This window comes from Lissotriton helveticus, chromosome 8 (assembly GCF_964261635.1).
Source record: "Lissotriton helveticus chromosome 8, aLisHel1.1, whole genome shotgun sequence".
Classification (NCBI taxonomy): Eukaryota; Metazoa; Chordata; class Amphibia; order Caudata; family Salamandridae; genus Lissotriton; species Lissotriton helveticus.
Window position 1 is genome coordinate 1622723025 of NC_136069.1, and position 23960 is coordinate 1622746984.

Sequence of the window (23960 nt, forward strand, 5' to 3'; positions counted from 1 at the left end):
TGTCTGACTAAAATGACATCAATAATTCCACACACTTGCTGGGGAGGATAAGGTCATAGCAACAGGCTGGTGAAGGAATACGAGGATATCTTCTAGACTTACTCAGCTTCAGTACTATATCTTCTAGTAGTAGTAGCCAATGTCAAACAAATTCAACGCAAGTACTAGTTATACTTGCAAGCAAATACTTTACCATTTGTTAGGCTACATTATGGCACTGTTCTAGTGTACTGTCACCTGCTATAATCTCGATCGTACCGTAACCGTTGTAATGCTACAGTAAGGACAAACAAGGTTTCGTTTTCTTTTTTTCCATAGGCATGCAACTGCCACTGTGTCACACCACTAGTACCACCGCAATGAGGAAATGTCACCCGCCCAGGATTGACAACGTTAATCCCCATTTCACGTGGAGCCAGCCCTGGGCCTAGCCCTAATTTCTAACACAAATTACAGGTAAGATAAGCGTTTGGTGGGAGGTAGTATAATGGAGTATTATTTCGGAGTAGACAAGAGATTGACGGTTGTACTACTAAAGTCCTACGACTGTTCAGGAAAACAAAGTTACTGTTACACCCCCGTCCCCCACCCACCAGACTGAAAAGCAGTAAAAAACAGGTATGGTCAGATAAAGTTTAAAAATGTATATTTATGTATCCCTAACAAAATAATCTCCCTCAAGACCCACCCTAACCCCAACGATTGTCTTTGAAACGTCCCAAAACGATCCCAACTCCCAAATCCCACCCCCCAAAAGTCTATAAAAAAGGGCAAGGGACACTCCACTACTGGAGGGTGCTGGTGCATTTTGCGGCATGGGCATCATACTCCTTGCGGAGGGTGGCAAGCTCGGAGCGGAGGCCCTTCACCAAGTTCTTATACTTCTGGACCTCCTGCTCCAGGTTGGACATTCGGACTCGTAGGCGGCGTTGGCGTTCCTTGCAGCTCCTGTGGGGGGCAGCTGTTTTTTCTGTTGCTTGGCGGTGGCGGTTGGCTTTGTTAGCCCGGCTCGGTCCCGCTGGAGCACTGCGCATGCTGGCGTCCCGTGGGGTCACGGAGGAGGATGCAGCGGTCCCAGCCGAGGATGTTGTTGTTGCACCGCTCGACTGCGTGTCCTCCTCCTCCTCCAGGGCCACCAGCCGCCGATATTCGGCGACAGTGGCATCCAGCCTCCATTGCCGGGCCATTCTAGCCTGCTCCCTCCGTGTTGTTGATTTGGATGGAGCAACTATATGAAGAAAGAAAGACATAGTCTGTAACCAATGCTCCTTAGCATTAATAAAACAAAGTGATTGAGCCGAAAGTTGGGTCACAGTACAAGTAGCAAATTGAAAGCACAGTACATAACTATTGAGGACAGTATCTATGTAACCTCCCACTTCTGCATCCTTGCTCTAACATTAGTGGTAGTTTAATGAACAAATTCTACGACCACTATGGACTTCCATTACAGTCGACTATGACAGTACACCAGTCTTATTCTTCTTCTTCTCTCTTGTTTAGGAAAATTGGTACGTTATCTTATGCAAGCCGGCAGAATGACATGGACAGCACAGTGAACTTGCACCCGAGAAAAAAAGTTGCACACCATGATGAGTGAGACAGACTTGCGTTACTGTACCGGTCCAGTACATGCAGGTGGTGAAGCTATTACTTTTCTATTACGGGTGGCACTGAGAATACTCTGTTACAAGGGCTACTGCTTAATTAATTTACCTTTCACCCTACAGTGCAAATGAGTACTAGAAAAGGAAAATGAAGAAGCTAACTAATTTGATTATCTATCACTTCACATGGGACGTATTTGATGACATATGGGATGACTTTAGGTGCTTTGCTTAATATTGAGTGAACAGTGATACACCCACACATGAATGACGTACTACAAGTAAACTAAAGTTATTAAGAGAGGTACGGAGTGTCCCTAATAACCAGATATATGCTGTGATTGCAGACGCAATACAAAGTACTGCTACTATTCATGGTAGTATTGGACACATTTACAATTTCTTTTCCTTGCCTTCCCTGCACTGGAACGGACGTGCGGGTGCGGTGGTACATGCTCTTCAAGGTAACACTTAGTTCATCCAGCGACCATCTACTCTCTCTAGATACACATGTGCTATCAAAGAGTCAGAGAATACCATGCTCCAGGCATCCATTCAGTCAAAGTATACGCACACATACAGTTTCTGTTTCACCCACCCAGGCTGCTGTCCTTCCACCCATCCTTGCTTCATCATTGACCCAGCCATGCACCATACCATATTCTTTCCTTCCCAGCCACCTCGGGGGCCAAGCAAACACATATCGTTCTTCTTTGCCAGCCATCATACAATTTCGTGTCCCACTTACTTACACCCTTCTTTCGCTTTTCGTTCATCCCATCCATCACGTTCGTCTAAGAACTTATTGGGATTCTTCTCACCAAAAACTTCACAGCTAAGTCGAAGTACATTTCGAGGAGGCTACTACCTGGTTGATTTGTAGTACACCCGTGCAGAAAGCACACTATGCAGTCTTCAATCTCAATAAGTAAGGAATATATAGCTTACCTGTTTCCGCCACCACCGTTTGAACCCCCACAGGAGTCACAGGACCGTCCGCCGGCTCTTGCACCGCCTCCTCCCCAGAGTCCTCCGAGTCCTCGCCCAACACAGCCACCTCCGCGCTGGCCCCGTCACCAGATGTTACACCTACAAAGTACATTTAAGAATGTTAGAATACACCACTCACTACTATATAATATTTGGTCTAGGAGAAATGTTAAAAAAACAGAATACAATGTAATAATTTGTGACTGTCTACTCCAAAGTAAAAATGTCCCTTTTTCCAGGGAAGGCTGTTCTCTTGCTGCACTTTTATGCACAACTGATGAATGCTTGCTTTTTATTTTTAACACGCACCACTTTTTCTCCTAACAGACAGAAGCTTGACTCCTAAGAACACGACCAGGATCAAGTTCAAAGCAGGTGAGAGCTCGGCTCGACCACAAGAAATGTGTCTAATTAATCGTCAGCACTAACCACTTTTCCGTTTTCAGTTAAATAGTTTTATGACAAAGTAGATTTTAATAAATGTGTTTACTTTTAATAAAGCTTTTAAACTTAAATAGACTCTGTGGTTTTTGGTCCTCCAGACTAGAGTGGATGAGCTAAAGGTTTTGGAATTTTTGCAAGCATGAGTGCCTCTGACACTTCTTGACTGTGCTGTGACTCCGTACTCTCTTGTCCTGCGTACGATAATCTAGAGATCATTGGGGATCAATAATCGGTGACTTCGGGAGCTGAATGACTCTGCCACACTATCTAGTCAGTAAGGAGACAGTGCATAGAGCTATTGCTGAATAGAATGGGAGTCCAATGGAATTGCCAAATGTCCAATCTTAGTTAGCTACACAGACAGACTAATAAGAATAATCTAGTAATACCACAGGGAGTCATATTAGAGCCAGGATAAGAATTTATATCCAGTCTACAAGAAGATCAAAGACGATTTAGAAAAAATCGAATGAGGAACGCTAGGAAAAAATAGGTACTCTTTATTACAATTAAAACTTACTGGGGCCAGCAAAGGAGCCCTCGCCAGCCCGATCCTGGCCTGCATACTGAACAGCACCCTCCTCCTCCTGTGTCCTCTTGCCCTTGGGGGGAGCTGATGTACAACATGAAAGAAAGAAAGACCAGAAAACATGGATGAGATTTGTCAACCAAATCAACCATTTCAAAAGAACAATAACAACATTTTTTGGAGAAATAGCAAATAGATAGACAACTATTCCACGGGATCTATCTCATGTGGTATACTACGTTATTCGTATTGCCTGATTTGCGGACCGTTGACTTAGAAAGTTCCTATGTAACTCAATAAACAGACTACTAAAGAGGTTTGCCTAGGCCTGGCACTGCAGGCAGCAGTCCGCAGCACGCGAAGTGACAGACAAAGTCCATCCTGCTTGCAGATAAGTGAATACTCAAACTATCAATCCACCCACCACCACCACTATTTCTTCTTATAGCCATGTGTCTAAAGGAAGGAGTGGACTTCAGTCTGTTGGGGCTGATTTAGAAGTCCCTTGCGGCTCATTTTCCTCCATTGTTGCGTGACTTTTGTGACGCTGCGGCAGAACAAAAGACTCGCCATGGTGTTGGTGCGGCGTATATATTAAAGAAAAAGAAATTATGGGCGATGCATCACGTTGTAAAGCCCTGCGCCATCAGGGGGCGTTCCGGCGCAAGGGAGGGCGTACCTGCGCAGGGACGAATCCTAAAAGTGGCTGAGGGAAATCTACAAGATGTCAATCAGTCACTTTTAAGACAATGATGCATGAGTCAAACCCTGCGCGCTTGATGCTGACGTACGGCTTGATGCAGCATTGGGGAGATAGGGTACCCCAGAGCATTGCTGGAGCTGCGCCATCGTTGGCACGCAACTCCAGCAATGCGCCGCCTTTACGGCACAGATGCGTAAGGCTTCTGTGACGTTTTGGGCCAATGGGTGGTGGTGGCATGGCACACAATTACTGCCGCATCCCTGCTACTTTGCAGGGATGCGCCGGTAATTGAAAATATGACCCTTAGTGTCTAGCATTACGCAGTTCTTATCTTTACACTACACTCATACATAATTTCTCAGGCCAATGAAATGAACACAATGTACAAAACAAATAAGCATAGTAGCAAGCAAGGCTACTGAGAAGGAGAGCAGTGCACCTGAAATGCATAGAAGATTTTGAAATATAATTTACCTACAATGTAATCGGCAGCATTATTGCTCTTGGTAAAGAACAAAGATTTGCAAATAACAGAGCCGGATAAAACAGAGTAGTGATGAATAGCTACTACTACTCACCAAGCCCGGGGACCTCTACGCCGAGCGCGTCCAGCAAGTCCCTTTCCCGGTCCATGACATCGGTCCAGCGGTGGGTGGCCTGGTTATATGTGCGCCGGACCCCAGAGAGCTTATACATGGCCCGGCACACCTTCTCCCACCGCTTCCGGCGCTCCCGGATGCCATAGCCAGTTGCGATCTTGCCGCCTCCCAGGATCGTCTTGGGGAGGCGGCGCTGGACGTGGAAGATGAGTGCGGCCACCTCCTCCGCGCTAAAGATCTCCCGTGGCACCACTTGCTCCCCCCTCAAACGCCCGCACGGGAGCCGGGCACGGGGTGCGGGACCCTTCCCCTTCTCAGGGTGCTTCCCGGCTCCCTTTACCATGGTCTGGGCAGAAATACAGTTAAATGATAAAGAAGAAATAGAATAGTGAAGAAGAAAAGAAAAGAGTTTAAAAAAGTAGTTTAAAAGTAACTAAAAGTAGCAGAAAACACAAAAATATACAGCTAGAAAAATAGAGGGATAGATAATAAGTAAAATAGATTAAATAAACTTCAAACAAGCAAAGGATGGCAGAGATTCAGAGAGGATACAGAAAGCATGCCCAGAACCATAGCAATGAATGAGAAACAAGATGGCCGCGCCCGTTCACAACCGCGTGGGTAAGTTTGCGCGAGATTTTCCTCGCGAGCACGCGCAAAATTGTACTAGCGAGCAGCACAGTTTGCGAGATTACACATAGCGGCCGGAAACGGAATTACGTCACGCAAACAAGATGGCCGCGCCCGTGTACGACCGCTAGGGTAACTTGGCAAACGTATAGCTACAAGCGCCTCGCGAACACGCGCAAAAGCATGCGAACATACACGTCGCAAAAAAAAAATACGTGTATTCGCAAGCATTCGCGGCTCCCGAAATCGATCTCGCACGGATTCGCGCCCCAAAAAACGCGCGAAATTGCAGAAAAAACGGTTTTTGCTAAACTGAAAGCAATGAGCAGGTGCAAAAGTTCAAACTTAACATTTGTAACATTCACTGTAGTGCTTCCTGAGGGGCCCCTCCAGAGTTTGCAACTATTCTATGACCCTGCTATGACCCAAACAGCAGGCTCATAGAATAGCTACAAGTAGACCATAAAGGTCCTGTGAAAAAAAATGTAACTGCAACAGAAAGCAAATTACAGATAAGGAAGGAAGCAGGTGCCAGCCAGACTGGAACTTTCTAAATAACTGACACATTAATCAACCCCCAATTAATTCATGGCAGTTGAAGTAGGGGAGGTGTGCTTGCTTTTTTCACCCCCCATAAACTACAGTGATAAACAAACCTAATGGGTGGCAGTGAGGATGTACCAGAGGGTGGCATGGGTGTCCCAGAGGGTGGCAGTGGTGAAACAGAGGGTGCTGTGAACCTGTGATGATAAACCAGACGTAGAAACAACATAGTCGCGGCCGTTGCGTGCCGAAAAGTAAGTTCGCAATTGCGAAATTGTCCCAAAATCGTCGCAAACGCGCGCCAACACAAAAAACGGGAAAAATCGCAAATCCGCGAGAGTTCGCGTATCTTCGCGGATTGCGAATCCGTAAATCCGCAATTTCGCGTACGCGAGATCCGCTAGATCCGCCCATGCTTAATGACCATATAATCAGTCCACTGCACATAAAAAAATATAAGTGAAGAAACATTGTTATTTTTAATGCAAAAAGCTCTAACTTGGAAAAAAGCGGGACCGATTGCAGATGCTTTTTAAAAGTAACTGGACAATATTACTTCCATCTAATACATTATATTTTTCTTCCTTGTCTTCAGGCCCACCACATGCCTCTACTGCCCAATTGCCATTCTGTATGCAACAATCAGCCACCATTCAGAATGACAATGGGGCCATCACAGTCTGTGAGATGCAGGGGATGGGCTGCTCTTGAGCACAGAGGAGTGCCATGCGGCCCCAGCAGGGAGTGCTCAGAGCCCTGAGGCTTCTCAAAGGAGAGCAGTGCAGGTCACAGTAATCCCCCAAATTACAGACAAAAGGCACACTTAAGAGGGATCATCACGGACAAGAGACATGACTTCTAAAAAATTGGACGTTCTGTGAAATTTACTGATTGTTGGTGCCCTAGAGGCGGACCAACAGTTTCAAAAAGAGCGCCAAGTACCGCAGTGGGCTCTGTGGTTCCTCCCCCATTGCAATTATCACCTGTATTCTATGAATTTTTTATTTTCAAAAAGCCATGTGCAGTCTAACAACTAGTCTTAGAATCTGGCATTGGTTCTTTATTTTTTTATAGAATGGAATCAACTTCCTCAGTGAGTGAATCTATGTCATCCAGGTTGCAGTTAGCACCAGCCCTTTTCCAGGTTTTTTGGGGTTAAGTGGGTTTTTATTGGGTTCCAATGCAACTTGTTTTCACATTTTAAAAAGCAGTCTCACAAGCAGTGGTCGCAATGTGCTGAGCTCATAGGGTTTGGAGTGTTGGCATCCAATCAGAAGTCAGCTATGCTCGGTGCTCAAGAAGTTTTCTTTTTGATAGTTCTCAGGAACTACCAAACAGATTTACACCATTTTAAAAAAAAGGTCGCTTTCTAAACCAAGAGCTACCTTTTTGCCAAATTTGGTATAATTCCGTTCAGCAGTTCGTGCTGTAGCCGGTTCCAAATTTTCCTATAGAAATTAACATGGGGAAAACGCATTTTGGGATCCCCCTTTTTTCTAAGCACCCGCATCACGAATATCTCTGAAACTTTTAAGGCAGGAGCTGACCGGAGAACCCCATTAGTTTTAAAAATTTCGCTATGATTCGTCAAACGACGCCAAAGTTATTGGCAAATCAAAAAAATGCTTTTCCTATGGAAACTAGGTTCTAATTATAACTACCTACTGGGGACTGCCAGTAGGTAATATATATATATATATATATATATATATATATATATATATATATATATATACATATTCACTGAATAAAACATAGGTTTCAGGCAGGTTATAGTTAGGAGTTAGCATTTAAAAAACCTTTGAAATTCACAGAAAAAACCATAGTTTCAGACATGTTATAGTTAGGAATTAGCATTTAAAAAAACCTTACAAAATAAATGAAAAAAACATAGGTTTTAGGGGTGTTATAGTTAGTTGGACATTTCACTCATACAAAACCATTGAAATTCCCACGTTATAGTTAGTTGTACTAACTATAACTCGCGCGCCCGCATGCCACTGCTGATGATGTCACATATTACATCATTCATGACATGGTCAGTGACATCACTGATGACATCACTGATGAAATCTCAAATGACATCATCCACATGACAATCTGATACATCTTATCATACACTAGTATAACCTTCCATACACTAGTATGCCCTTTATCTGGGCATTAACAGAGGTTTGATTTAACGCCTGCAGCTAGTACAGAACGCTGGGGCCAGGCTTGTGATGAATCTGCATAAATTCTATTCCATCTAGTCCTCTCTCAGGGCGTTACATTGGCTCCCCATTGATCGCAGGATTCTCTTTAAAACATTATGCTTAATTCATAAGGCTTTTTCTGGGACTGGTCCAGAGGGTATCAAGACACTTTTACATCGTTATAATCCCTCTAGGAAGCTCAGGTCGGCTGATAAGAACTTGCTTAAATTGCCAAGGTTCAGTAAAGTTAGGTAGGGAGGACGTGCCTTTTCTACGGTTGTTGCCAAACTCTGGACTCCCTTCCTTATGATCTTTCCGGTCTTCCCTCTCATTTACTGTTTCGTAAAGCCCTGAAGACATGGCTCTTCACTCAGTCTGCAGCTTAACATTCCCTGCCTTCTCCATGCACAGTCTGCTTTAGCGCCTTGACGCCCTTGGGCTACGTCCGCGCTTTATAAGATCTAGTTTCATTCATTTCATAACTCCGTCTTTAATGCGCCTCGCTCATCGTCCTCAGCACAAAGAAGGTACGGACACGGACCATGAAATAGCAGTGCAAATTATTTTATTGGTGCTTTTCCTGTCGCCATAGCGTTTCGGCTCTGAGGAGCCTTGTTTACATGACAATGTGAATTACTGAACCTCCCACTTATAAAGTGCTCGTGCATAAATTAACATAAGTCACATGGCATAGACACTCAAGACAGAGTACATACATTTCAACAAATAAATAACATTTTCTAAAAATTGTTAAAAATTCCGTACATATGACCAATAATAATCTAAATAAATAATGACACACTAAGACTATTTTTTTCAAAGATCCAAAATGCAAAGTAGACAAAAAATATGTGCAAAGACGCGATAGTGCAGAATTGCTGTGCAAATTATCATTTAGGCTGCTACTGTACACCAGTTGCTTAATGTTGACTATAATTTAAATGAGTACTATTTATATCTCATACTGTCTAGAAAGGATATATTTATACATCATTCTACATGAAAAATGATTACATTCAATGTCATGTATATTCAACTAACTGGTGCCTGCTATTTACTTCAGTTATACTGCAACAGCCTATATAAGACTTTCTGAAAACCTGCATGTAATTTAATTGCATCCGCTACATATATCTTTTCTTAAATTGTATCACAGGATAAAACCCCTGTATAACTACTATAGTAATTCTACAGGTGACATACGCCATGCCAATATTCATAAGTGCAACAAAAACCTTTAAAGTGCAACTTTTAAAGTGCAAATGTGCAAAATGTTAAAAACCATTTAAACTTGCGAGGCACTTGGTAGACTGAGCCCAGTCATACCAATCCAACTAGTCTATGCGGATAATAACGCAAAATGACCTAGAATAGTGGTTCTTAGGGAACTGATCATGAGTGATAGAAGGAAAAGTCCTTTATAGTCCAACATACTGTAGTTTAGTGTATGATTGTCTAGCATAGGAATTTAGGAATTTCATTCTCGTGGGTTTATCTTACGTGAGTCAGCTTAGGTAGCAACCTCATGCACTGGGTCAACATTCTTCTCAACTTTTGGTCATGAATCGGAATCTCGCAGTTGATATATATATATAAATATATATATATATATATATATATATATATATATATATATATATATATATATATATATATATATATATATATATATATATATATATATATATATATATATATATATATATATATATATATATATATATCCAAGTAACCTTCTCCCTGGGCAAGAAGAAGAGGCCACAAATAGGGGAAACAGAGGAGGGTCCTTTAATGCCAATAAAACCAAGATTAAGGCGGATGCATTTCGGCTGTGGTGTAGCCTTCTTCAGTGCCAAATGGTTTAAGCAGGATATGGGCGATTCCACCGGTATAAATACCTAGTCCCCTCCTGCCAGGTGAGAGCGGGCTCCGCCCCCCGAACAGCGCAAGTTTGTATTCGCTGTGAGTCCGAGCATGTAGAATGCCCAGTGCGTCAGAACTACATGCCCCAGAATGCCGCGTGCTGGTATGTCACAACAACGGGGGTAGTTAAAATTATGCGCGCAAATGTCACCTGAATGTAGCAAGGCTAGTGCCTCCTTCGCTCCCCAGACCGCACCAACCACCAAGTCCCAGCAATCCTATCAGCAGGTGCAAATCTGGAAATCCAGTTAGCCCGACGTGGGGTTCAGTGACTCCAACACTGCTTCTATCCTTGCCGAGTCCAGGGGTGGGCCCCAGCCTTCCCAATCCCTTGGGTACGAACAGTTCCACCGGAGCAGATGCCAGCATGACCGGGGCCAGCTTGTAGTGCGGGGGCCCCTTGCAGCGCGCTTCTGGCGGTCGCGCTAATAATATCCAAGTAACCTTCTCCGTGGTCAATAAGAAGAGGCCACAAATAGAGGAGACAGAGGAGGGTCCTTTAATGCCAATAAAACCAAGATTAAGGCGGATGCATTTCGGCTGTGGTGTAGCCTTCTTCAGTGCCAAATGGTTTAAGCAGGATATGGGCGATTCCACCGGTATAAATACCTAGTCCCCTCCTGCCAGGTGAGAGCGGGCTCCGCCCCCCGAACAGCGCAAGTTCGTATTCGCTGCGAGTCCGAGCATGTAGGATGCCCAGTGCGTCAGAACTACATGCCCCAGAATGCTGCATGCTGGTCTGTCACAACAACGGGGGTAGTTAAAATTATGCGGGCAAATGTCACCTGAATGTAGCAAGGCTAGTGCCTCCTCCGCTCCCCAGCGTGTGCACACTAGGGGGCCGCACTGAGCTGGCGACTTTTAATTTTACCGTAAAAAAATAGTCCCTATCAGTAATTTCTAATATTCCCGGGGACCCTATCCCCCGGGTTTTATAAAAAATGTTGGGAACTGAGGGGGGAGCCACAATGCCCCCACGGTCCCCCTGGCTTCCCGTGTTCTTCGAGAGCCAGCATTGCTTTTCCGCATGGGGAGATGCTATCTTGCATGTGGAAAAGCAATCTGGTTTGGATTTTGAAAGTGAGAACAGATTTCACTGTTGTGTCTTTTAAAATGCAAACTAAGTTTGCTATGGGAGGGCGGAAGGCGCGAGACTCGCGCCCTCTCATAGCAAACAGCAGTGTCCCAGGGTAGGCACCCCGGGACACTGCAGGAGCTGGCCCTGAGGCATGGCAGTCTCCAGGGCCTTTGAGGGCTCTAGGCATAGGGTCACGCAGTCTGCCTCGCACAATACACTAAAAAAGAGGAGAAAGTGACGAGAGATGATTTGTGACGTGTTTACGCTTGAGAGTCTGGATAAATATTAAATGGGGTCTGGCAGTGAAGTGCGTACTTATTCTGGAAGAAGTTTTTCGGGGTCTTGCGAAAGCAAGTGATCTTTAATAATTGCCTCTCACTGTGTGTACTTGCAAGGTTATGTGATTTGCTCGTATGTTAAAAACAGAAACTTTCAACACCTCTTTTTGGTTGGTTGTGAAGCATTGTAAGAAGACGTATTAGCGACCAATCCCTTTCCTTGCGCAGATTTTGAAAAACATTTGATTGGCTGTTGTGTGGTTAAGTCTACCTTCCCGATCCTAATGTTGATTGGCTTATTTTCTATGTGACGTTACGATATACTCACCATGTACGTAACCCATTTTGTGACGCACTTTATTTTACTATGTGTTTCAAAAACTAGTTGTGGTAGAGTGTTTTTAACTTCAACTATGTACTGTGCTTATGAGTTTGTTGACTGTAAAGGTATTTAAAAATATTATTCTATTTTCCATTCTATCATAATTGTGCTGACTTTTCTCCTTTAGCGTGGAGTACTATGTTCTTTTAAAAAAATGTATAATTCTTCAAACCATTCTTGAAAGAAAAATACTCATGTTTTCAAAATAATTTTATTGACTCTTTTATATTCATTATATGGGTGAAATGCAAAAATTATTTTACATTCTTTGGTATCACGCATTGGACCACATTTATTTTATTTTATCATAAGCACTCATTCCTTATGTTTACATTATATAAGTGTTGCCCCGTCATCTTTTTATAAATGTTTGGGCTTTTTTTACTTTTAGATAAAGTAGAATAGAAGTGCTACGACAAACACTCCCTCTCTACTTCAACTTTCATTTTTTATGTACATTTCATGTCATTATTACATTTAATAATCATTTTTAAAAATGGAAAGAATTATTAACATTTGAAGCCACAGTTATATTACTTTTTTCAAAAAAAGTGCTTGCTAAAATAATCCTCCTTTTCTTCATGGGTGAAAATTGGTAGGAGCACTACTCAATATAAATACTTTTAGCCCATTTTCACTCTAGAAGATAAAGAATATTCTTTTTTATTTCAAAGTATTTTGTTGTATGAAATTCTCAGTTGTAAGTCATCCAACTCCAGTTGAAGGATCATAAAGTTAAATATAAATTAAAATATACATTAACAATATGATCCCACTTTGGAAATAAAAGATAAATTGAAGAATATGACATCGCTCCTAATCATTACTTTGCACGTAGTAATTCCTTAAATAACCTATATTTCTTGTAATGATTTTTTACTGAACTCATTATTATATTCTATTTAAACATAATCATACCACATTCTATAATCATTTAAATATTTTTGCTTTCTTTCTTAAATATATAATACATATACCCATTAAGATAATTTATCTCTCTTCGATATTCTTTCCTTCCTCTGTCAAAATTCATCCAACTCCTCTTGAGGGCACATAATGTCTTATGTATTTTTAAATATACATTAACAATATGTTCACTCTGAGGAAATGAACGATATTGTCTAGATGCTTCTGCTGTCCCAAATCATTACCTTGCTCGTAATTTCTTCACCTGTATTGATTCTCTGAAACTAAACTAATTATCCCACCGGTGTGGTTTATGTCAATCAATCAATCATAGCATTTGTATAGCGTGCTACTCACCCAGAGGGGTTTCAAGGCACTGGGGGGGGGGTCTGCTACTGCTCGAAGAGCCAGGTCTTGAGTTGCTTCCTGTAGGATAGATGGTCCTGGGTCAGCCGGAGGTGGATGGGGAGGGAGTTCCATGTCTTGGCTGCCAGGTAGGAGAAGGACCTTCCTCCGGTGGTGGCTCTGCGGATGCGAGGAACGGCGGCGAGGGTGAGGCTGGTGGATCATAGCTGGCGGGTGAGAGTGTAGAAGGTCAGGCGGTTGTTGAGGTAGTCAGGCGGTTGTTGAGGTAGTCAGGCGGTTGTTGAGGTAACTTTTTGGTTACTTAAAAGTCTATGGGATCAATGTATTGCTCCTCCCACTTTTAAGTCATGTTTTTCAGTTGACAGGCGTTCTCGTTTACACTGTTTTAGTGCATCATGTGTTTATGTAAACGCGCCTCTTTCCATACTTTTTAACTTTCGTTTAATTTCTAAAATGCTTTATTTAAACCCATTTTTCTTATTAAAGCATTTCTATAGGTTACTTTTTTTAATACAAGTATTAACATTCATTCCCCTTTTTTTCGACTTATTTTTCTAGTAACTTCCCTTATTTTGTACAACTATTTTTAATATTCGTCATTACCCTAAACCCCTATTTTTCCTACATCCCGTGCAAGAGATGCTCTCTATTAAACTTTGAGTATTCTAATTTATATCCGAGTATTAATTGATTTAATTCAATTACTACGAGTTTTAATACATTTATTTATCTAATATTTTTAATCTTTCTTTATGCACTGCAAGGGATACTGTTCTTTGTGTAGAATAACACTATGAATCAGTGTCCATTTGGAAAATTGAGAGATTGATTTGGTTGATTGATGTGTTTGCAGTTACATAAGTATATATACTCTTGCAGTAAGCCAGGCTTTAGGGTATGCAGTGCTTCCAACTCCTATGCTTTATGCATGTAGTTGAGTAACCGCCTTCACATTTGTGCTTCAGGCCTACAATTCCCCAGTCAGTATCTATATACTCCAGCTAACAACGTGTGACTGCTGTTGCAATTTGAAAATGACTCTTTTTGTACCATGTAGTAATTCATTCAGTGAAGTCAAAGTGAACCAATTAAGAATTCACTCAGTGTCTTTACTTATATTAATGTAATCATTCACTCAGTAAGCATGTACTCATGTAGTGAGGCAGGCTTTAGGGAATGGAGAGCTTTAAAGTGGTATGCATTATGCATGTAGTTGTGTAATGAACTTCACATTTGTGCTTCAGGACTAAAATTCCCCACTTACTATCCATACCAGGAGTCTCCAACTAGTAGCTTGTGAGCTACTGGTAGTTCACCAGCGCCTTGAAAGTAGCTCTCAGAGGTGAAGCCAAACCAAACCAATCTCAGAGATTCTGTGTATATTAAAGAAGGTACCACTGCTCATTTCACTACCCTTAAGAGTTACAGACAGTCAAACAAATAGCAGGGCCTGTTCATAACACTCAAACAGACACAGTGGTGGCGTATCAATCAATCAGTCATTAAGTGCCACTATTGCATTGAATGACTGAAATTAAAATGTACATGATTTTTTATAGAAACAGAATCTGGAGGAGTAGGGAAATCCGAGGAAGATATGCATTTGATTTTTTGGGCTTTTAGCCCACTTGGGCGGTGTACAGTAGATGATGTAAAAGTTGTTTAAATATCATTGTTGTTGGTGTACTATGCAATTGCTCATATGAGCGTTTTGATTTACGAAGGATCATATGCGGCACGCATGCTAATATTTTTTTGGTGTACACGTGATCTAATGAGCCCACATGGGCAGGAATGGGTTTATTAACAATGCTCACTGAGCTATACTACAAACCACATTAGGACCGCGTGTTAAATAATAGTCAGTAAAGTTTTTTCAATTTGCATTGAGAAAAAAGACACAAACAACATTGTCAATGTGAATGTTGTGCACAATGTTTTGGAATTTGAACAAAGTGTATAGATGTATTTTGTAAGCACAAAAACATTTGAATATTTATTTAGCGCAATTTTAGACTGGTAACTTCCAAAGTATGGTTAAAAACTACAAGTCTGTTTTCCATATCTATTACAGCAACTCTTGGTATGGTGTGGCGGAGGATGGTCGGGTAACACAAAGTTATATATCTATATATATATATATATATATATATTACCTACTGGCGGTCGCCAGTAGGTATATATAGTTAGGATTTTTTCCCTATGGGATTTTTGAAAATTCTATGTCTAATAACTTTGGCGTTTGTGGACGGAATTGGCTGAAACTTTCTGGAAAATGGAACATTTTGTTTCTGAGCAGCCTTTGGAAATTTGGGGGGGGGTCGTCAAGGGGGGGCCGAGAAAAAAGGGGGGTCCCAAAACGTGTTTTTAACATTGAGTTTTCCATAGGGCGGTTGGCCTCACTTTTAGCCCGAACGGCTGAATGGATTTGCACGAAACTTGGCAAAATTGTAGGGACTGGTAGCCCGATGTGCCTTTGCTAGGTCTCAATATATGTGCTTCAGTGGATTTTGAGAAATTAATGTTCAAAAAAAGATATATATCTGTAACAGCGGACCGGGCAGCGCTCCGGTTCGCGGACTTTACGCGTACCGGAACTTCGCGTAGCGAAGCTGATTGGCTCTCCGGTGTCTGTCAACATTCTAAACAGTCCGGAGCGGCCGCCATCTTGTCTCTCGGTAGGATTGAGAGACAAGAGGAGGCCAAAACAAAGGGGGAAATGACCATAAGGGGGCATAGTATATCCTCCCTGACCCCCTAGGTTTAATGTGGAGGCTTTAAAAGGGCCCCGCGGGGCAAAAAAAATAATTTTTTTTTTGTTTTTTTGCGTGGGTAGCGCCCGGTTCGCGAACCGGGAAGCGTTCTGGGCAGCGTACTATAATGAAAAATGAATGATAGACTTTTCAAATACTGTATGTTAATTAATTGTTGGTTTTGTTGATTATTTTTTAATTTTTTTATTTTTTAAGCAATTATTTATTATTGTGATTGTGTTTCAAAATTTAATAACATTTCTAACATTTAACTAGTTTATGAATTACATATAAAAATGATTAAAGACTCAAACAATTTTTTTATTTTACATACAATTTTATTTTTCAGATTGTTTTTCAAAATTTAATAGAACGTCTAGCATTTGACTGTCCGATATGTCCTCTTGTTGAGTGAACATAAGTTCCCACATTTGACCGTCATCATAATGGAGTAAATGATCGACAGATTCTACACATTGAAGTAATTCATAGTCCCGTGACTCATCCATGAATTCTAAGTCATCAATGGGTTCCATAACTTGTTCATTGTTGCTGTCCAGAACAATTTCGAAGGAAACATTCTGCTCACCTTCCATTTTATTGCTGTAATTTGCATAAAAAATAAATATATCAGTAGTGATAGGGCACTGTTGGGTTTAAGTTCAGACAGGTACTTGTGAGTTTATAACAGAGAAGTAATCTATGGGCACTGTATGGTTTCAGGCGTGAAGTAGTACTATTAAAAAGTGCCTGTGAAGAAGCCTAAGTAAATTCATAATTATACCACAGAAACCTAAATCAATCCATAATTATAATAAAGAAGCCTTTCTCAATGTCTAACTCTTACAGAGGGATAGTATATAACTATCTGAAAATGTTTTCAAATTTATAAAATAATATCTCACCTTCTAAAAACAAGTTTAAGTTGTGAGTGAAAATGATCTTGCAATGTAATTCAGGAAGTAGTAGTCAAAATGGCTGTGTTTCTCTCTCTTTCTTTATATATATTCAGGTACATAACCAATCAAATGTCAGGTAAAAAAAGTAGAAAATGAAAGTAACATTTTAATTGGTTGTCAATTCCAACACTTCAGATGTGTTTTGAGAAGTAATTTACCTCAGGGTATTTAGAGAGGTCTACAGGCTAAATGGTTAAATGGAATTCCAATCAAATTTGTGAAAATGGTAGGGGTTGGTATGTAGTATGAGCTAATATATATTTGGTGAAATTGTCTCCAGTCGCTTTTCTGTAAACTACTTTCCCACCTTTTTTAATGTTGCGCTTCCCAGGGAGCGACCCGGTACGCGAACTGTTGAGCGCCCCGGTTCGCGAACCTTAAGCGTTACGGGAGTCCACCATTTTGTGTTTCGGTCGAATTAAGATACAAGATGGAGGGCAAATAATGTTCAGAATGGGTAGAAGGGGGCACGGTAGACTTATCTTGACCCCCTAGGTTTTCTGAGGGTGGCTGAGGAGGCCCGTATGTGCGAAAAAAAAACATTTTTTAAAAAATTTAGCGAGGTTAGCTCCCGGTTCGCGTACCGGGTAGCACCCCAGGGAGCGTACTTTTTTGAAAATTAGTGAAAAATGTTAGAGTAAAATAATAATTGTGAGTGGTCAGATGTAGGGTAGCTCTGAGAAGAGCTTTTGGGTTTATGGTACATTTAGGTACTTATAAGTAGGTACCAATGCACAGTCTTAAATTCAGAATGAAAATTCTGTTGCCCTCATCTGAGAAGTGAACTCCATCTCCTCTGTAGATATCTTGCATGTAGTAACGCAAGTTATTGTTGTACATGGAGCCCATTCCATGGTCTCTCATGTAAGCTGAAACAGATTTGTTTACATGCTTCCTCGACTTCTCAATTTGTGGACAAAATTGGTTTGACCACCTCCATTTCTGTCTTTGGCATATATTTGAATATACCAAGGCAGTTTGAGGAAAAAGTGCCATCAATTGCTCAAAGGTGTCCTTTAAAAGCATTTCCAGACCTACCCCAGTCAAAGTGCCCAAATCATTACCTCCACAGTGCACAATTAACAGGTCAAGTTTTGGCAAATGCATAAAGGTTTTCACCAATGGTATCAATTGGTGACATTTTAATCCTCTGTGGCCAAACCACTTAATTTCCACATCTTGTAAATTGAGGTTAGGTAAATTTCTGTTCTTAGCATACCTGTGAGCCCAGTGGATATAACTATGTCCAACAATCCAGACAGAAAACATGGTGAGAGAAGGTTCTGCTGCAGTCAGATGAAGTGTGGCAATGAAATGGCAGTTGAAAAAATGAGAGTTTAAAATGAAAAAAACTGTGGAGTTTCTGTGTTAATGAAGCAGTAACAGTGATTGGTGGATTTTGATTGCTGAAAACAGAAAGTTAGGGTGCATGGATGAGTTCTTTGAAAGATATATTTTGAATGGTCAATGAAAAATCATTAAATGAAAGATTGCAGTGGATACGCAGGTGCACTGAGAGTTCAGAGTTCAATTGCAACATTGTTGTGTGAACTTGCAAACACCAGAGGTCTTCCAAGAGGTGGTTGCCATGCAGAAAAGGCATGAAATGGCAGAGGGGGGAAGGGTTTTCATTTGAAAAAAGTGAGGGAAGAGTTTTGATTGGGTGACATGAGAGATATGTGTAAAGAATTACAGCATTTCTGTGCTTTTGATAGCTGCAGACTCTGGAGTGCATACCTTTTGCTCTGCTGAAGACAAATTGGTGTGTTTCTGAGACTGTTTTCAAACTCAAAGTATTTGCTAAGGTGAGAAAATATTTCTTTAATTTAGATAGAGAATAGTGTGCTTTAAGGAGAAAATTATGAAGAAAGTTGTGTTTTTCAAATATTGCTTTGTCTCAAGTGTTTTACAAATAGATTTTGTTTCTTTGAGAAAATGTAATTGGAGAAAATGTGAAGTATTAGTACTGACAGGGTGTTTTTCTGCATAGGAGCTGTGGAGTCTTTTTAAATTATGACTTGAAAATCGTTTTTGAGGAAAATGAATGGTTATAATATTTCTGACAAGGACATAATGGTGTATGCTTCTTTATAATGCAATTGGCTGTCTCTGATGTTATTTTTCCCATTTTAATGTAAGACCTTTCTCTGTGGCGCAAATTGCTTGTAAATATGCTCCCACCTGTGCATGGCAAATTTAGATTTTGAATGTTTGTGTTACATAGCCATGTTAAAAGTGATACAAACATGCTGCAAAGGCAATCAAAAAACGCTTTTATGTGTCTTAAGGACATTTTAAGTAATTTTCCCATGTGCAGTGTTTTGAAATTATGATTTGAAAATCGTTTTTGGGGAAAAGGAATTGTTTTTAAATTTATGACAAGGACATAATGGTGTATGCTTCTTTATAAGGCAATTGACTGTCTCTGATGTTATTTTTCCCATTTCAATGTAAGACCTTTCTCTGTGGCGCAAATTGCTTGTAAATATGCTCCCACCTGTGCATGGCAAATTTAGATTTTGAATGTTTGTGTTACATAGCCATGTTAAAAGTGATACAAACATGCTGCAAAGGCAATCAAAAAACGCTTTTATGTGTCTTAAGGACATTTGATGTCATTTTTCCCATATTACATTAAAAGACCTTTCTCCGTGGGGCACATTCCTTGTAAATATGGTTACACTTGTGCATGGTAAATTTAGATTTTGACTGTTTGAGTTACATAACCATGTTAAAAGTGACCCAAAAAAATTGCAAAGGCTTTCAAAAAACACTTTCATGTGTCTTAAGGACATTTTAAGTCATTTCCCTGTGGGCAGTGTTTTCAAATTATGACTTGAAAATCGTTTTTGAGGTAAAGGAATGTTGTTAATTTTTATGTGCGCCATATGCCCCCAAATTTCTTTTTCAGGGGTGCAGCAGGGTGTCCTTGAGACACCCCTGCACCTTTGGAAAAATTCCTAATTTGCGATGAGCTAATTGCTAATCGCAAATTGCACCTTCATTCCTATGGGCATCCTGGCCCATGGAAATGAATGGGTAATTTGCAATTAGCAATTTGCTCATCGCAAATTAGGAATGGTAAAGAATCGCTATTTATTCTTTAAAATTCGCTATTTTGGAAATGCAAAATAGTTTGATGATACATATGGCGGTTGATCTCTAACAAGATAAGAAGCTTAGGGATACATTTATGATGACTGGCGCAATGAAGTGGACATCACTTACTTCATTGGTAGAGCTTTACATGTATTATCTCCTCTGTATTCTTCATCAAGCGTAACTTTAATCTGCAATCCTGAGTAGGCCTCACCTTAAACAAACCTCTGGATAGGCCACACCTTATCGTCATCATGAATTAATCATTTAAAATGCTAGGGACAGATTTATGATAGGTGTATGCCTCTTTTGCGCCACTTACAAAACACTGCCCATGGGGAAATGACTTAAAATGTCCTTAAGACACATGAAAGTGTTTTTTTAAAGCCTTTGCAATTTTTTTGGGTCACTTTTAACATGGCTATGTGACTCAAACAGTCAAAATCTAAATTCACCATGCACAGGTGGGAGCATATTTACAAGGAATGTGCTCCATGGGGAAAGGTCTTATAATGTAATATGGGAAAAATGACATCAGAGACAGTGAAATGCCTTATAAAGAAGCATACACCATTATGTCCTTGTCATAAATTTACAAACCATTCCTTTTCCCTAAAAACGATTTTCAAATCAAAATTTGAAAACACTGCACATGTGGAAATGACTTAAAATGTCCTTAATTCAAAATTTGCTATTCCTTATTTTGCGATTGCACTGAAGGATTTGCAAATTTTGCGATTCCTTAAATGCAATGTATCAAACAAAAAATATGTAAAAAATGACATTAAGGATTTGGAAACTACCACCAACTTCTAGTTGGTGGTAATTTGCGAATTCTTTTCAAAAAGCTTTTTTTCCAAAAAACAAAAGGTGCAATATGACGCCAATACATGCCCTTAGGGCATGTATGTGCGCCAAATGCCCCCAAATTTCTTTTTCAGGGGTGCAGCAGGGTGTTCTTGAGACACCCCTGCACCCTTGAAAAAATTCCTAATTTGCGATGAGCTAATTGCTAATCGCAAATTGCACCTTCATTCCTATGAGCCTCCTAGCCCATGGAAATGAATGGGTAATTTGCAATTAGCAATTTGCTCATTGCAAATTAGGAATGGTAAAGAATTGCTATTTATTCCTTAAAATTCGCTATTTAGAAAATGCAAAATAGTTTGATGATACATATGGCGGTTAATCTGTAACAAGATAAGAAGCTTAGGGATACATTTATGATGACTGGCGCAATAAAGTGGACATTACTTACTTCATTGGTAGGCCTTTACATGTATTATCTCCTCTGTATTCTTCATCAAGTGTAACTTTAATCTGCAATCCTGAGTAGGCCTCACCTTAAACAAACCTCTGGATAGGCCACACCTTATCGTCATCCTGGATTAATCATTTAAAATGCTAGTGACAGATTTATGATAGGTGTATGCCTCTTTTGCGCCACTGTGCGTCACTTTTATGATGCAGCGGCGGTGCAAAAGAATTGCTATGAGGCGACAAAATGACAAATTGATGCATTTAGGCAGATGTGTCATGGTGTAAAAAAAACGTGCCACATGAAACCGATGCAGCAGTGATGCAAAAGATGCACCATGTTGCAAGACAGGCCTCACTTGGGGCCATATGTATCAAGCTAATTAGCATTCGCAAAGATCAAAATTCTGCAAATTTCGGCCTTTGCGAATACTAATTAGACAAATGGTATGTATCAAACAAGTTTGATGCAAAATAAGGAATAGCAATATTTGCTATTCCTTATTTTGCGATTGCACTGAAGGATTTGCAAATTTTGCGATTCCTTAAATGCAATGTATCAAACAAAAAATATGTAAAAAATGACATTAAGGATTTGGAAACTACCACCAACTTCTAGTTGGTGGTAATTTGCGAATTCTTTTCAAAAAGCTTTTTTTCCAAAAAACAAAAGGTGCCATATGACGCCAATACATGCCCTTAGGGCATGTATGTGCGCCATATGCCCCCAAATTTCTTTTTCAGGGGTGCAGCAGGGTGTTCTTGAGACACCCCTGCACCCTTGGAAAAATTCCTAATTTGCGATGAGCTAATTGCTAATCGCAAATTGCACCTTCATTCCTATGAGCCTCCTAGCCCATGGAAATGAATGGGTAATTTGCAATTAGCAATTTGCTCATTGCAAATTAGGAATGGTAAAGAATTGCTATTTATTCCTTAAAATTCGCTATTTAGGAAATGCAAAATAGTTTGATGATACATATGGCGGTTCATCTGTAACAAGATAAGAAGCTTAGGGATACATTTATGATGACTGGCGCAATAAAGTGGACATTACTTACTTCATTGGTAGGCCTTTACATGTATTATCTCCTCTGTATTCTTCATCAAGCGTAACTTTAATCTGCAATCCTGAGTAGGCCTCACCTTAAACAAACCTCTGGATAGGCCACACCTTATCGTCATCCTTGATTAATCATTTAAAATGCTAGGGACAGATTTATGATAGGTGTATGCCTCTTTTGCGCCACTGTGCGTCACTTTTATGATGCAGCGGCGGTGCAAAAGATTTGCTATGAGGCGACAAAATTACAAATTGATGCATTTAGGCAGATGTGTCATGGTGTAAAAAAAACGTGCCACATGAAACCGATGCAGCAGTGATGCAAAAGATGCACCATGTTGCAAGACAGGCCTCACTTGGGGCCATATGTATCAAGCTAATTAGCATTCGCAAAGATCAAAATTCTGCAAATTTCGGCCTTTGCGAATGCTAATTAGACAAATGGTATGTATCAAACAAGTTTGATGCAAAATAAGGAATAGCAATATTTGCTATTCCTTATTTTGCGATTGCACTGAAGGATTTGCAAATTTTGCGATTCCTTAAATGCAATGTATCAAACAAAAAATATGTAAAAAATGACATTAAGGATTTGGAAACTACCACCAACTTCTAGTTGGTGGTAATTTGCGAATTCTTTTCAAAAAGCTTTTTTTCCAAAAAACAAAAGGTGCCATATGACGCCAATACATGCCCTTAGGGCATGCATGTGCGCCATATGCCCCCAAATTTCTTTTTCAGGGGTGCAGCAGGGTGTTCTTGAGACACCCCTGCACCCTTGGAAAAATTCCTAATTTGCGATGAGCTAATTGCTAATCGCAAATTGCACCTTCATTCCTATGAGCCTCCTAGCCCATGGAAATGAATGGGTAATTTGCAATTAGCAATTTGCTCATTGCAAATTAGGAATGGTAAAGAATTGCTATGTATTCCTTAAAATTCGCTATTTAGGAAATGCAAAATAGTTTGATGATACATATGGCGGTTCATCTGTAACAAGATAAGAAGCTTAGGGATAGATTTATGATGACTGGCGCATCACCAGGCATGTGCCAGTCATCCTGCGCCGCTGTTCCGCCACCCATGGTGTGCTGCATTTACAATGCGGCACAGCATGGGGCAAAAATGGCACAGATGCGTGACGTATCTGTGCTGTAAAGGTGGCGCATTGCTGGAGTTGTATCGCAAGTGCGATGCAGCTCCAGCAAGGCTCAGGGGTGCCCCATCTCCACAATGTTGCGTCAAGACCTATGCCTGCTTAAAGCAGGCGCAGGGTTTTGACGCAGCTTTCTCCTATCTGATTGTAAATGCGGCACACCATAGGTGGCAGAGCAGCGGTGCACGTTAACTGGTGCATGCCTGGGGATGTGCCATTTAACATAAATCTGCCCCTTTACATTTAAGTATGTGCAGGGGACACAGAGTCGGTGAGGCTTATCCAAGGTTAAGAAGAGATGAGTCCTGTTCACTGAAAAATTAGACATAGGCTTCACCTGCTCAGCATCGCTGGACATGGCTAAATAATAGCTGCAAAATGTTACTCTTGTTAAACAATTTTACTATTATAATCTCTGAGATTTGTCTCTTACTCTGCAACATCTCATTGTTGTTATCTTTCTTTAAAGATAAAGACAACATCAACATGAGCGATAATCT